The 13,913-nt window shown below is 32.7% G+C and overlaps 1 long non-coding RNA gene across 1 annotated transcript; it reads right to left on the bottom strand.

The window, feature by feature from the left end:
• Positions 1-4,432: 4,432 nt before the first annotated feature.
• LOC113289374 lies at positions 4,433-6,356 on the bottom strand. Its single transcript, XR_003330986.1, has 3 exons — positions 6,162-6,356; positions 5,028-5,133; positions 4,433-4,939 (listed from the first exon to the last, which is right to left on the bottom strand). It is a non-coding gene; the product is annotated as an uncharacterized LOC113289374 (long non-coding RNA).
• Between the last annotated feature and the right edge of the window lie 7,557 nt (positions 6,357-13,913).

Raw genomic sequence — 13,913 nt, 5'->3', positions numbered from 1 at the left:
TATATATATATCATTGAAAAAGGTAGAAAATTGCAGTACTATTTGTTTGAGAGGATCTCTCTATTTATTTAGGTGTTATCCTCATCTTTAGTTATGCGTGTTATTCTAGTCTAGTCTCATTTTTTACTTTTACTGTATTTTTTTTCGATTTGACTATTCATTCTTGTCTTTCTGACCTTTTCATATTTTTAGTCAGTTTTATTAGACTTTTGAGCTTATTCGAGTTCTTGTTTTCTTTTACGCCAAATTTATGGCTTCTGAGCTTATTCGTGCTCTTATTTTCCTAAACAAAAGGCTTCTCGTTTGACTTCCAGAACCCAAATCAATCTTCTGAAAATTTGAATTATTCTAAGGAAAGGGATATACCTAATGGAAAGAAAAGAACTATACCTAAACGATGATGAGGACCGTCTTATAGCATGGGCGGTATAGGCCGCCGCCTAGAGCCTCATTTGTTGGGGGCCCAACGTTCTTTTTATTTTCTCTCCCATTTAGTAGTTCATTTGCCATAATTATAACTGTTATTAAAGTGTTTTGTTACAATTATTTTGTTACCAAAATTGTGATTATTTTTTCTGTAACAACTATAAGTGTCGCTAATATTTTGATGTTATATCTCAATAACCAGTTGTCTGGTATTTTATACCAAATCCCATGTTTAAAACAATGATTTAACATTAAAAAACTCAACCAAATTTGGGCGGCCTTTGACCGCCTAGCTAAATGCAAGTTATTGCTTTCAATATATGAACTTATCTCCCCACAAACTAAAATTCCGACTCAAACTCTGGCCGAGTAACATATAAAAGAATCCCCACATTTTAAGTTCGCCTAGAGCACCAAAAGACGTTAAAACATCTATGTAAGATCAAGAAATATGAAAGTTGACTAAACCGTGCAGGAGTCTAGTGGTGAGCTTATTGATACTCACCTCAACACAACTTAATTGTGTTGAAATGTGCATTCTTGTCACATGTGCCCATCAAAGAGACAAGAACTATGCACAACAAGGCCTTTGGAACAAACTAACCTTAGTTTATGTCTTGGATATTATTACTTGAACTTTCATCTTCTTTTGATGCTTATTTTGCGTAACAAAGTAGGGTTCTACCGTTGTGAAATCTCATTGACAATTGTAGCCTTTAATATAAAGGAGAATAACAAACATTCATCTTTGATTATTGAGAAGAACAACAATTTATTGAACAAATTACTGTTTTTTCACAAGAGAATCTCTTCTTCAATAACAACATCTAAAATGGTTAAATTTAAATCCTAACACCATTCCTTCTTTGTACATTCCAAAGAATAAATTGATACAATTTATGCGGAATCTCACTTTTTTCTCTTCTCGATTTGCTTATTTATCGCATCATTCTTTGAAATTGGTTTTTGAGTTTCTTGTTATTTGATGTACTTGCTCTTGAAATCCACCATGTAATAAATCTTTTAATAAGATTGAATTGGTTAGTTTGATTTGAAAAAAACCCATTTACAGTATTACTAGTATTACTATTGAAAGTTGCAAACTCTAAGAGGATATTTAAATAAACTCTCGTGGAGGAAAATAAAACTTTGAACTCTCAACATTATTAGGAACCTAATTATCCAAGGTAGCTTTTGGGTGATCACAGTTTGGCACAAAGTATGCAGCGTCGTCATTATCCAAGTTTGGGCTTCAGAAAACCATCAAATGACCTGATATTTTTATGCTACCTCCCTTAGTGGAGGTAGGGGTTTGGTTCCTAGGCCTTAAAATTGCTCGCAATATTTTGGGGACCACTAACTAACCACTTTACTAATCCATTAAAAAAATCAAAAAAGAGAGAATTCGGCTTTGTTGGAATATTGTGTCCGTGTGCACTCGTGCAGTGAAACGAAGTAACCGTGAAAAATAGATTGTCCGTGCAGTGTATATAAAGAGAAGATAATTAAAGATTGCAAGATAGAATATTACATGTAATATTTTAGTTTCCTAAATAAGCATATTCAAATATTAATTAGTAATATATTTTCACCCTCTCAACTCTATAAATATAGTGTAATTGTAATCTCATCTCTGAATTTGTGATGATCAATATCATTCACACTTATGAGTTTCTCCGTGGACGTAGGTCGAGATGACCGAACCATGTAATATCGTTGTCTCATGTCTTTCCTATTCCATTTTGGTATGTAGATTTGTTTTTCTTTACTATTCATTTGATCATTGATTTAATTTTTATTGTTTGTCTAATCAATGATATTCATCTCAAATTTGATCTACATATCAAAATTTGAGATGTATCAGAGCAGTGAGATCCGCTCAAGTCGCTTCCGCAATCCGTATTTCCATGACCAAGTATTTCATGGTTGTTTCACTTATTGTTGATTTGGACGAGTCAATCCCAAATCATCAATTGCTTCCGCTACTTATATTTTATACAGTCATTCAATGGCTTTATTCTTGCTGATTTTCAAAAAAGCAAATAAAATAATAATTCAAATCGAATATATATATATCTTTTATCATTAAAGTTATATTACCCTGTTATATTTTTTTTTCTCTTCCGAAACAAAATGGTTTGTTTGACATTTGTTTTGTGTATCATGGATTCTACTTTGGTTACTTGTTTGTTGGTGTCAAATAATTTAGTTCTTGTGCCAACAATTATCTTCATATCTTATCATCATCAAAAGATGTCTTTGATTCTATCGACAACTAATGATTGCAATAAACTGTTCTAGTTGTTTTTCGTGCCATGGTCATTCGACACTTTCCATTTTGATCAATCAAATTGGTTCTATTTGTAATGTGTGCTAAAGATTATGTCTTTGATATCATTATCTATTGTTTATTGCATCTTCATCACTAAAGATGTATTATATCAATTTAGTCATCTAATCTCTTAACAATAATATTCAATTCAAAATATTGTTCGGAAAAACATTTACTTTGAATTATATATATTTTTTTTGGATATCTAGTATCCTTTATTATCAATTCAGTTCCGAAAATTTCACTATACAAATCTCCTTTATCTCCTTACATTTATAAGGACGAAAATATTCTATTTTCTGGGTAATCTTGAAAATCTCCATCACATGGTTTTTATATCATTATGATACCGGTATTCCCCATAAATTATCTCACTGTCAAATCCGGAACTATCTCCTACTTTTTTTCGGTAATTTTAAAATATTTCTATATTTGTGAAAATCAATTCACAATATTTTCCATCTTTATCTCGGTGAATTCCAATTCAAGATATTATTTTTTTTTATCCATTTTGGTAATTTATTTAACCAAAAGAACTATTACGGATACGAATCTCAAGATATTTCATTTTTGGAGTATTTTGTATTTAAAAAATAAAAATAAAAAATCAATTCCGAATATATTTTTTTTCTCGTAGCTCTTGCCATATCTGTTAATCAATCATTTCCAAAAATATCTTTGATATTTATGAATTCCAATTAAAATGAATTTCATCTTTATCCCAGATACTATATATGGAAATCATAGTTCTGCCACTTTTGGTCACCAAAGACGATTCTACCATTTTTGGCAATACTTTTTACCCAAAAGCATTTCACATGTTTTCGAAGAACAAATGATTCAAATCATTGCGAATTCTTTCATAATGTTATTTCTCTATTTGAGAAATATCTTAATACTTCATTTATTTTATTGAGGGAAATTCGATAATCAAATTTCAAGTTACAAAACTATTTTTCAAGAAAAAGGTTTAAGTTAAACACTTCAAAAATTCTACGTGTCCAACTTGAGGGGGTGTTGGAATATTGTGTTCGTGTGCACTCGTGTAGTGAGCCGAATGACCGTGAAAAATAGATTGTCTGTGTAGTATATATGAAGAGAAGATAATTAAAGATTGCAGGATAGAATATTGCATTTAATTTTTTAGTTTCCTACATAAGCACATATTCTAATATTAATTAGTAATATATTTTATTTTCACCCTCTCAACTCTATAAATAGAGTGTAATTGTAATTATAATCGCATCTCAGAACTTCTGATGATCAATATCATTCACATTTATGAGTTTCTCCGTGGGCGTAGGCCAAAATGACCGAACCAATTAATATCGTTGTCTCATGCTTTTCCTATTCCATTTTGGTATGTAGATTTGTTTTTCTTTACTATTCATTTTATCATTGATTTAATTTTTATTGTTTGTCTAATCAATGATATTCATCTCAAATTTTAAAAGACTTAATTTTTATTTTTTTTGACACTACAGGTGGTTCCTGGCCAGCTTTGCTTTGGTTTTTGTTGGAGGTCAAAGGATTCCATCCTCCTAGAGTCTGGTTCCTGGCCAGCTAGCTTTACTTCGGTTTTTGTTACGAAAAAAGAAAATGATAAAACAATGGTTGACTTATTATAAAGTAGAAGTGAAGTAGCATAGCTTACAGTTTTAAAAAAGAAAATGATAAAACAATGGTTGACTTATTATAAAGTAGAAGTGAAGTAGCATAGCTTACAGTTTTTGTTACGAAAAAAGAAAATGATAAAACAATGGTTGACTTATTATAAAGTAGAAGTGAAGTAGCATAGCTTACAGTGCAACACGCCTCTTTAAATTATTAGAACTAGTATAACACGCACGCGCTATGCGCCTGCACAACCGTTCCAAAGCTTATAAATCATTTCGTGTATCAAAGAATAATTTTTATTTGACATTTTTCTAGCGTATATTTATGATTTACTTGCTTTCTCTAACTACAACTCATTTGGGCTTCTCGTGCATTATTATTTTCATACCAGATGATGACCGAATACAATCTGAGCCTGCTATGTAATCTTTGGACGTCTATGGTGTACTCTATTGTGCTCCTTCGAATTTTCTATCAACTCAGAAATTCAAACTTGCTCTGGGTTCCATTGGCTACCATGGGAAAAGAGAGATAGCCTCGAATAAAGATCAAAAAAGTACAGTCCTGAGACACATGCTCTATGTGAGAAATATTATGTTCCAAAAATGCTAATGTCGGAAAATTTGTTGGCCTGCCAACATCACAAACTTACCTTTGAAATATCTCGGGACTCCAGCAGCTAAAGCATCATACCCTACTCCGTAAGCACAACAAAATAGCCACCACCAACAGCTAAATTTCGTACCTCCCAAGTGTACCTGCATGAATAAGGGAAAGTACTTAATTGGTAGAAATACTTATGAAACAGAGTTCTATATAATTCACCTTATCAAAAGCTGGCAGAAACCACCATAAAAATTATGAAATAATTAAGAATGATACAGAGTCCAATGTTAATCTCCAAAAAGAGAATGTCTATAAGACCCTAGTGACAACTCTTGTAGAGAAATCTGCTTGATTGTGATGTAAATGTAAGAGGAAACTAAAAGAGGTTGATGTTGTAGTATAGGATGTGTAGCCCACACATTGCCACACTGAGCTTAGTGGCGGCCTTTGATCACAGACCAAATAAAAGTGAAATGAAAGTTTGTGAGTGAAGTTCAGTTAACTCAGTCAGTCTCCACCTCATAATCGATTAATTGCTTATGGGTGATCGTACTGTCTTCATTGAACTACCTGTTTTATAGTTGGCATTGTTATGTCGGTCTTTTAGACCATCCGAGTGTTTATAATTTACTCTATTTCACATTACCAATACAGTGAGATCCTAATTGATCTATCACTCTGCATAGGCATAGTTGCATCTAGAGCCAATACGCAATAGATAACAAAATGGCAAAGATTGTAAAGTTAGAGGGTCACTGATCAGAAGTCTATTGGAAGCCACATTTTAAGTTAATTCTCAACTAAATGAGTGCCCAAAATAGTAGACAAAAATATCATATTTATATCACAATGGGTTTCAATCAGTCTACAGTCTAACAACATGAAGGCCTTCACCACCTAACTTATCACACTAAATCTACCATCGACATGAATAATAGAAATTTTTCACATGCAATTCTACCAAAGAGTAGACTCACAAAGTTATATAAGATTGAGAAAAATAGAAATTGGACATTGATTCATTTCAAGCATATTTACAAACAGATAGAGTTCAAGAATACAAATAAAATTAGTAGCACCTAACTAATCAAATCAGAGGAGCAAACCAAAAATGGATGCTGTCATAATTACTCAAAAGAAGATGAGAAGAATTTGCTCAAGAGGAAGTTCAGTTCATTACCACCGTTATAAAAGCAGCTGAATGAATCACACCATAAGTGAAATCTTGGAGGGAAATTGGTTAATGGAATTGAAATTTCCAATCTGGGTTCTAAACTTGTAAGATCTGCGATCTCCTATCTCCGTCCAAACTCCACTCCGTCGTTCTGCGGATTAGGTTCTAACCTAATTAGAGAGAGAGAGCTGAAACCAAAGTCGTTTCAAGCAGTGAAAAAAAGAATCGCTATAGAGAGAATCGAACCACGGAACTTCGTTTTCGTATTTTACACATCTGACCTTGATATTTTCAGAGTATTACCATGCGGGGGCACATAAGTGGAAATTAAGGAGGGGGCAGATTCGCTTTTTTCTGTGCCACGGTTGAAGAGGGGTGACGGTTGAAAATCCCTCTTTTCTTTATATTAGTATAGGATAAGATAAGTAGGACTGCATAACGGGTAGTGTGGGTAGGATATGGGCTGTTTCGCTAATGATTAACAGTGCCATTTTTGTGTGGCTCCATTTCCTTAATCGTTGATGTTCACGAGGAATGACTTATTATTATTATGTTTGAGCAATGTAGTCCTCATCATCTACGGCTGAGATTGTTGTAGTTAAGTTACTGATATAGTTATATGAAGTCGAGGCAAACCAAACACATTTATTATCGACGACCATAGGATGATAGAATCTAGATAACTACACTAATCTCAATCAATCTAAAGTCTTTGAAAATAAGTAAACGTAACCCTGCATATAAATAAGCAAAACAGCGCATTCTTGACACACTGCATGGGGGTTAGGGAAGATCAATTAATTTGAGAGATTTAATACAAACATAAAGTCAAAGTCAAGATTTGAATTAGGAAATGGCGGGAAGATAAAAATACAAATTGGATTTTGGATTTTGAAGCAACAAAGCAGTTAATGGCGCCCCTTTTCCAGAATCCAATGTTGAGCTAATTTTAAAAAGGACGCGACCCGATCCATGAAAAACTCCGTGCCTTTGCGCTTTATTACTTGCATGTGTCTTGATTTTGCTAGCTATTACTTCAAAATCCACCCAGGGCCCGTAACGCGTATTTGTCTTGTGAATTTCCTTTTTGCTCTTGAATTTCCGTAACTTGAACAAAGGATGAGTCTATGACTTGATCAAGCCCGAGCAGAGATTTAGGCCCTGTTTGGTAAAAATTTTAAAAACAGTTTTTTGTTTCTAAAAATAGATAAAACTTTAAACAGGAGAAAACGTGTTTGGTAGAGGTATTTTTCTGAAAATGTTTTCCTTTTATTTTTCTGTTTTTGAAAACAAAAAAAAATGTAAACAACAAATAATCGTTTTCTGTGTTTATCTTTTTTTCCCCCTCCTTCTTTTCAGAACAAAATAAGAGCTTGCACAAAGAATTGCATGTGCAAGAATTGTTTTTATCATTATACAGACGAGTCTTTACATTTGATTTAGTTTAGTTGCTTTTCCTTGATTTTCAAAATAGTTTTTAAATTTCTTACCAAATAACTTTTAGAAAATAAAAACAAGGAAAAGGGGTATGTTTTTAAAACAGTAGAAAACTATTTTTGAAAACTGTTTTTAAAAATCGTACCAAACAGGTCCTAGGGTCTTAGACTCTTAGGCCTTGTTTGGTAACAATTATGATTATCTATTTATGATTGTAGAGGATCATAAATTGGAAAATGATTATATCATAATCATTTTTGCAATAAATTTTAACAAACAACTTTTTGAAATAATGATTATCAGAAAAATAAAACAATTTATATGATTTGTTGTTTGGTAAATATGTTTATCGTTATCATTTTAGTGTTTTTTTTAAACCAACAATCCACAAATTTAATCATAGACCTTCGATACACTAGTAATTTGATCTTGGCTAGTTTCGATATCCAAATTTATATATGGCATCGGCAATTTCATCTCTCATGTGATTCATTTCAGTTACTCTTTGTTGATGTGCCTACATGCTAATAAATGTGGGTTCATCGGGCGGAGATGTATTGACATCTGTGACATTATCTTCATTTGCATAGTATGCAAAAAAATTCATCAGACTCGGATTTCGTCCTCATGAAATTGTGATTTCACATGTTGTTATTAGTATTTGTACTTGGGTGTTGTATAGAAATGATGCATGATCCCACAAAATTGGAAAAAGAGATTTGAGAACTTTAAAACTTAGCTCTACTGCAGTGCTCAACGAAGAATTCCCAAAATTAAACAACCCCTTAGAAGTGAACCTTCAGTTGCTTCATCTTTTACGGTCATCTAAGTAATACCGAACTCCTCGATGTGGAGCGCGAAAACCAGGCATGTTTGGATATCCAACATTAACAACATAGTATTTTCCTAAAAGTATATTTCAATATTTAGCAATATAACTTTAATGAACCCTGAATCACACAACTAGAGATCATATCCAGATTCTAGAGTTCAATTGGCGATTAACTATGTATGCACATTATTATGACATGTAATTAGAAGATGTACCATCAAGGATAATAATCGATCAAAGAAGCAGTACTCAATGTTATAAGACGAAACCAATGGAGGAGTCGTCAGATATCTTTCTAGACAATAATATAAATATATATGAGTCCCATAATTCACATATAAAAATAAGCTATAATATCCGGTGACACAAACTGCAGAGCCAGTAACCATAATATGTACATACAAACATCCAAAGACGCAAGCAGTGATGTTTCAACAAAACCGAACTGAATAACTAATTTTATAATGAATGAAACTAAACTAATCAGTAAAAAAAAGAGAATACCATAAACCCAGCAATGTATTAGGAAGTATTCGTTAAAGTGACAGTACTACAAGCAAAAATAAATAAAATACACATGATAAATTTAATGCTTGCTTACTGGCCATACTACATCGAATTCCGATTATTAATTCAGAAACATTAGATACATATTCACAAATATATATATTCAAAATTCAGAAATAAATTTAGAATCATGCGATATGGTAGCTTTAGAATTAGTTGACCTTCAGGGGCATGAGGAAAATCGAGTCCTCTAGTACTCAAAGCTTCCCATAATTCTTAAGTTGTTTGCAGATTCCTCCCACCTAGCGTAAACATATGTGAATTTCAAACCAAAAGAACATACTTCCATCACGTTTTGTGATATATTTTCTTTCCTATCGAAGAAAGTTGTTTGCTGGGCGAGGTGGCACAATAACTTTTGAATATGGGTTCCGTCTATAGCGTCAATGCAGTCCTACAATATATGTATGTTTATCAAGTTAAAAAAGGGGTTAAGAAAACAATACTATGAGAAAATACCATCTACATCAACATTCTAACGTACCTCGAACCATGGGTAATATTTAGAGTTGTTGAGGATTTTAGTTGGAGTCTCAGAAAAGGATTGAGGTTTTATGAGTTCCTTGAAAAGTTCCATGATAGCTCTCAATAATTCATTAAAGTATGTACTTATAATTTCACTGGAATATTGGAATATTTCTTGTAAAATTTTGTTATCTCCATTATGTCCAATGATGAGAAGAGAAATTGCCAACTGCTCTTCTATGGTAATCGACCGACTGTCACATAATTTTTTTTTTCTTAGAATATGTGTCAACCTTATGAAAACAAATTTTTCCATGCGATACTACTCATAACATCTACGAGGATGGCCATGCAAAATCTCTTGCATGTGCTGATGTCCCGTAAGTATATAAGTTCTACAAGGTTCCCGACAAATACAACCCTTTTGGCTCTCGATAATTGCTGCAACCACTAGTAATAAGGTATGATCTTCATGCTATTCTTCAGAGTCCACATCCTAATATTAACAACATGTCAGCACCTTACAGGGTGCAAGGAAAAGTTCTACAGGTAATTGTTAAGGCTCAATAAGAGGGAAAGTAAAGAAGAATGGAATAAAATAAATTGAATGTGGAGTAGAAAAACTAGAAAGATACAAATTAAGTGTATTAGACAATGTTATCACCCACTAGTGCATTTAAAAATGTATACCAAGAAACTAATAACAAGATAATTAGCAATCAATTGATCATTCTTTTAGTTGTATGGGAATATTATAACGACCTCCGCGAAATGGTTAGGTCATACGGAGATAAACATAGCCATTTAGACAACAAAAATTCTACATAACTTTTACTTTCATTTTTTTTTCTTTGGTATCATTGGTTTGAAGCAATCAAGTAAATAAGTTCTAAATTCCTATAACAGACATAACAGTCTCAATTTATGTGCTTCACAAAATTATCATGAAAACAATATGACAAACATCTACATGTACAGTATGCAATGATCATGACATCTTAGTTTCATGGGATTTATTATCAGAGAATAATTTTTGGGCAAAGGGAAATGTATTTAAAGTTGGAGATGAACAAGAAATGTGGTTACGGAAACTGGTTAGTTTACAAACCGGTATGCAAACCAAAATAGTTACGTGTTCTTGAACTCGGTTTAGGTACCCAAACTGGTACGCAAACCAAAATAGTTTTGTGGACTCCGGAACCGGTCGTAGACTTAAGGTTTCCAAACCGACACACATACCTAAATAGTTTATTGACTCCAAAACTTGGTTTGGTTAAATGTTTACAAACAGGTATAGTACTCTGTCTGACCTGAGTCACGAACGACTATGTTTGTGCATCTACTAACCATGTCGATTATTTTCAAGTGCGATTAAATTATTTCCACGAGATAATCAGCATTTGGTTAATTCTCTAAAAACACTAGACTTATTTGATCACATGATTGTGACTCAAGATTAATGTCTTACGTGTTCATGAAGATGAATATTAAGCTTTTAAGTTCAAATCGGCTAGTTTCGGCTAACCATGTTGAACATAGTATTTGTACACGGTTCGGTTACGGTTTCACCTAACCAGAGTGTATATCTTTCTTATGTAAATCAGATTCAAAGATTCATCTAACAGTGGATATTGATTGCTTGGTTCCAGAGCTAAACCTAAAACAACCTATGCTTTGAATGTCTATAAAAGGGGAACTTCAAGTAACTGGGATTTTTGAGTCCCAACACTACTTTTTGGTGTATCCTAGTTGTATCTAGAGTCGTCCTCTTCTTAACCCTTTTAGGGTTTAGCGACTACTAAGTTTTCATAGGGATTCGTGAAGCCAGGTCCATTTATCTTTACTTGATAACTCGAGTATCCTGATCTTGATTGATTTTTGACCTTGCTCCATCGATCACGATAGATAGAATCATCAAAGTTCTTTTTGTCTCAAGCTTTGTTGATTCCACAAGTTTTATACTCGTGAGATGAATAATAATCTAGGCTGCACTTCGGGTTGCATAAGTCCGGATTTTGAGGTTAGCTAGACTTTGTCTATTGCTATCGATTTCCATCACCTTTAATAAAACTATTTCATTATGAAAGGAAATCATATATATGATTAATCTGTGGGATGCAGATTGGTTCAAAGTCTTTAATTGAGTTGAAGCAACTCTTAGTTGGTGTGACGTCATATAACAGAATCAATTGCGCGGAGTCCTGCTAGGATTGAAGAGGCGTAAGGAGCGCGACTGTATCTTAATCGGTGGGATACCTTTTAGGTCTCAACTACACTCCAGTCCGAAGTTAATTGGTAGTAGGCTAGTGTTTGTAGCGGCTTAATACAGTTTGGTGTTCAATCTGGACAAGATCCACGGGTTTTTCTGCATTTGTGGTTTCCTCGTTAACAAAATTTCTGGCGTCTGTGTTATTTCTTTTTCCGCATTATATTGCTTATCTCTAGGATTGAAATATCACAGGTTGTGCGTTAATTAATCATAATAGATACATCCGACCTAGTTTGTTGATATGACTAGATTGATTCTTGGACATTGGTCTTTGGTACTGTCCAAGTAATCTCTTTGTGACTAGGTTCACAGATTTGTTTCTGTAAACGTTCTAATCGCAAAACTCTAGATACTATTCCTTGATTGAGTTTAACTCTCAGAATTGTATTGAGTTTGTCCATACAAATTGCCTAAGAAAAAAGTGATGGTGTATTTTGGTACCCTGCGTTTTCATCTTTACTCTAGATCAGCTAACAAGATTTTCCGGTAGATCATCTTTACTCTTAAACTATAATCTAATAAATCAAGTATTACATCACACTTGATTATCTACTTAAGTATTACATTATACTTGACTGAATAACGTGTTTCTCATTTTGAAGTTCTCATACGTTTTCAGTAGCAATACCAGTCTGTTGTCCGGATGTGATAACATGACAACTTTCGTTTTTTCTCTATACTCCATAACTTTTTTTAGTAGTGCATTCCATCTTTACTTTAATAAAAGAGAGAATACTTATGGTTTGATAACAAAAAGGATAATACTTGACCTAAAAAACAAAGTTGTACAATGTGTGCTACTCCACAACTTAACAAAAAGGATAATACTTGAAAAACTTACCTGTTTCGTACAATTTTTAAAAACAGTTTTCAAAAATAGCTTTCAACTGTTTTAAAAACATACCATTTTTTTCTTGTTTTCATTTTCTAAAAATTGTTTGGTAGGATAAAAACTATTTTTGAAAACCTAGGAAAATCAACTAAAGATCAAATGTAAAGACTCGTCTAAGAGATAGTGATACTGGCCATGACTCACTTGCAGTCATTCCTCCAATCTCTTACTTTGTTTTGAAAAGAAGAAGAAGAAACAAAAAAAAGGAAAACGAAAAAACACAGAAAATAATAATTTGTTGTTTTCTTTTTTTTTTTCAAAAACTAGGAAACAGATAGAAAATAGTTTCTGAAAATGTCCATAAAAAATCGCATTTTGTCATGTTTTTTCTTTTCTCTGTTTTTAAAAACAGAAAACTGTACCAAACATGCTCTTAAAACTTCACAACTTTTAATGTTTTACTAGTAAGGCCACATGTGCGATGCACATGCTTGAATTGAATTCTTTTAATAACACCAAATTTGATAATAATGAAAAAAAATTTCTTAAAATAAAAATTTAATATCCTTGTTTGTACTCATTACGTAGATAATTTAAAGAGCTTTTCAAATATACTAATTTTTCAAAAATCCGATGTGTATTTTTAAAGATATCTAAATTTTAATTTTTTTTAATCTATTTTTAAAACAATGATATTTCTGTAAATATACAAATATTAACTAAAAACTTAATTAATGGGGATATTATCGTCACGTGAAAAGGCTTCCCCAAACAATTACCTCTTTTCTTTATATTAGTATAAGATTAGTAAGATTGGTAAGATGGAAAAATATAAAAATATCAAGTTTATTATGACCAAAGAAACCTACTTATGTGCAAGTAAAACGGGACTGGGGGAGTATATAATGAGGGCATATGAGGTTCCAAACACGGGCCAGTTTTGTGGCCTATTGTGAATCATGTACACAAACCTGTACGAGTTCGAGTCTCGGGTTAACAGTATTTGTTAAGACCCATCACCCAAACGCATACTCTAAAGAATCACATCTGTCATTAGTTTAATTTTTTCCTAAAAAAAATACAGTTACTTCTCTCTCTTTGTCATTGGAAATTAATCACCCAGCCAGCAGTGAGATTAGCTTAATTATTAAGGATCATAGTGCTCAGCTAACTAGATATAGGGCTCCTAAATCTGATTTGATTGATTACTTCAACCTTAAAATAAGAAGAAGTAGAAAGGCAAACTTCAAATCAGTAATCAACAGTGTAACATTAACAAACCCCTTTCCGAGTAGTCTTGACTAATATTTAAGTAACTTGGAAAATGCATGATACTAGTAGCTGAATAGGTAGCTC

The sequence above is a fragment of the Papaver somniferum genome, chromosome 6, assembly GCF_003573695.1.
Source record: "Papaver somniferum cultivar HN1 chromosome 6, ASM357369v1, whole genome shotgun sequence".
Taxonomy (NCBI): Eukaryota; Viridiplantae; Streptophyta; class Magnoliopsida; order Ranunculales; family Papaveraceae; genus Papaver; species Papaver somniferum.
The sequence above is the reverse complement of the archived record's forward strand: the minus strand, read 5'-3'. Positions and strand labels throughout refer to the sequence as shown.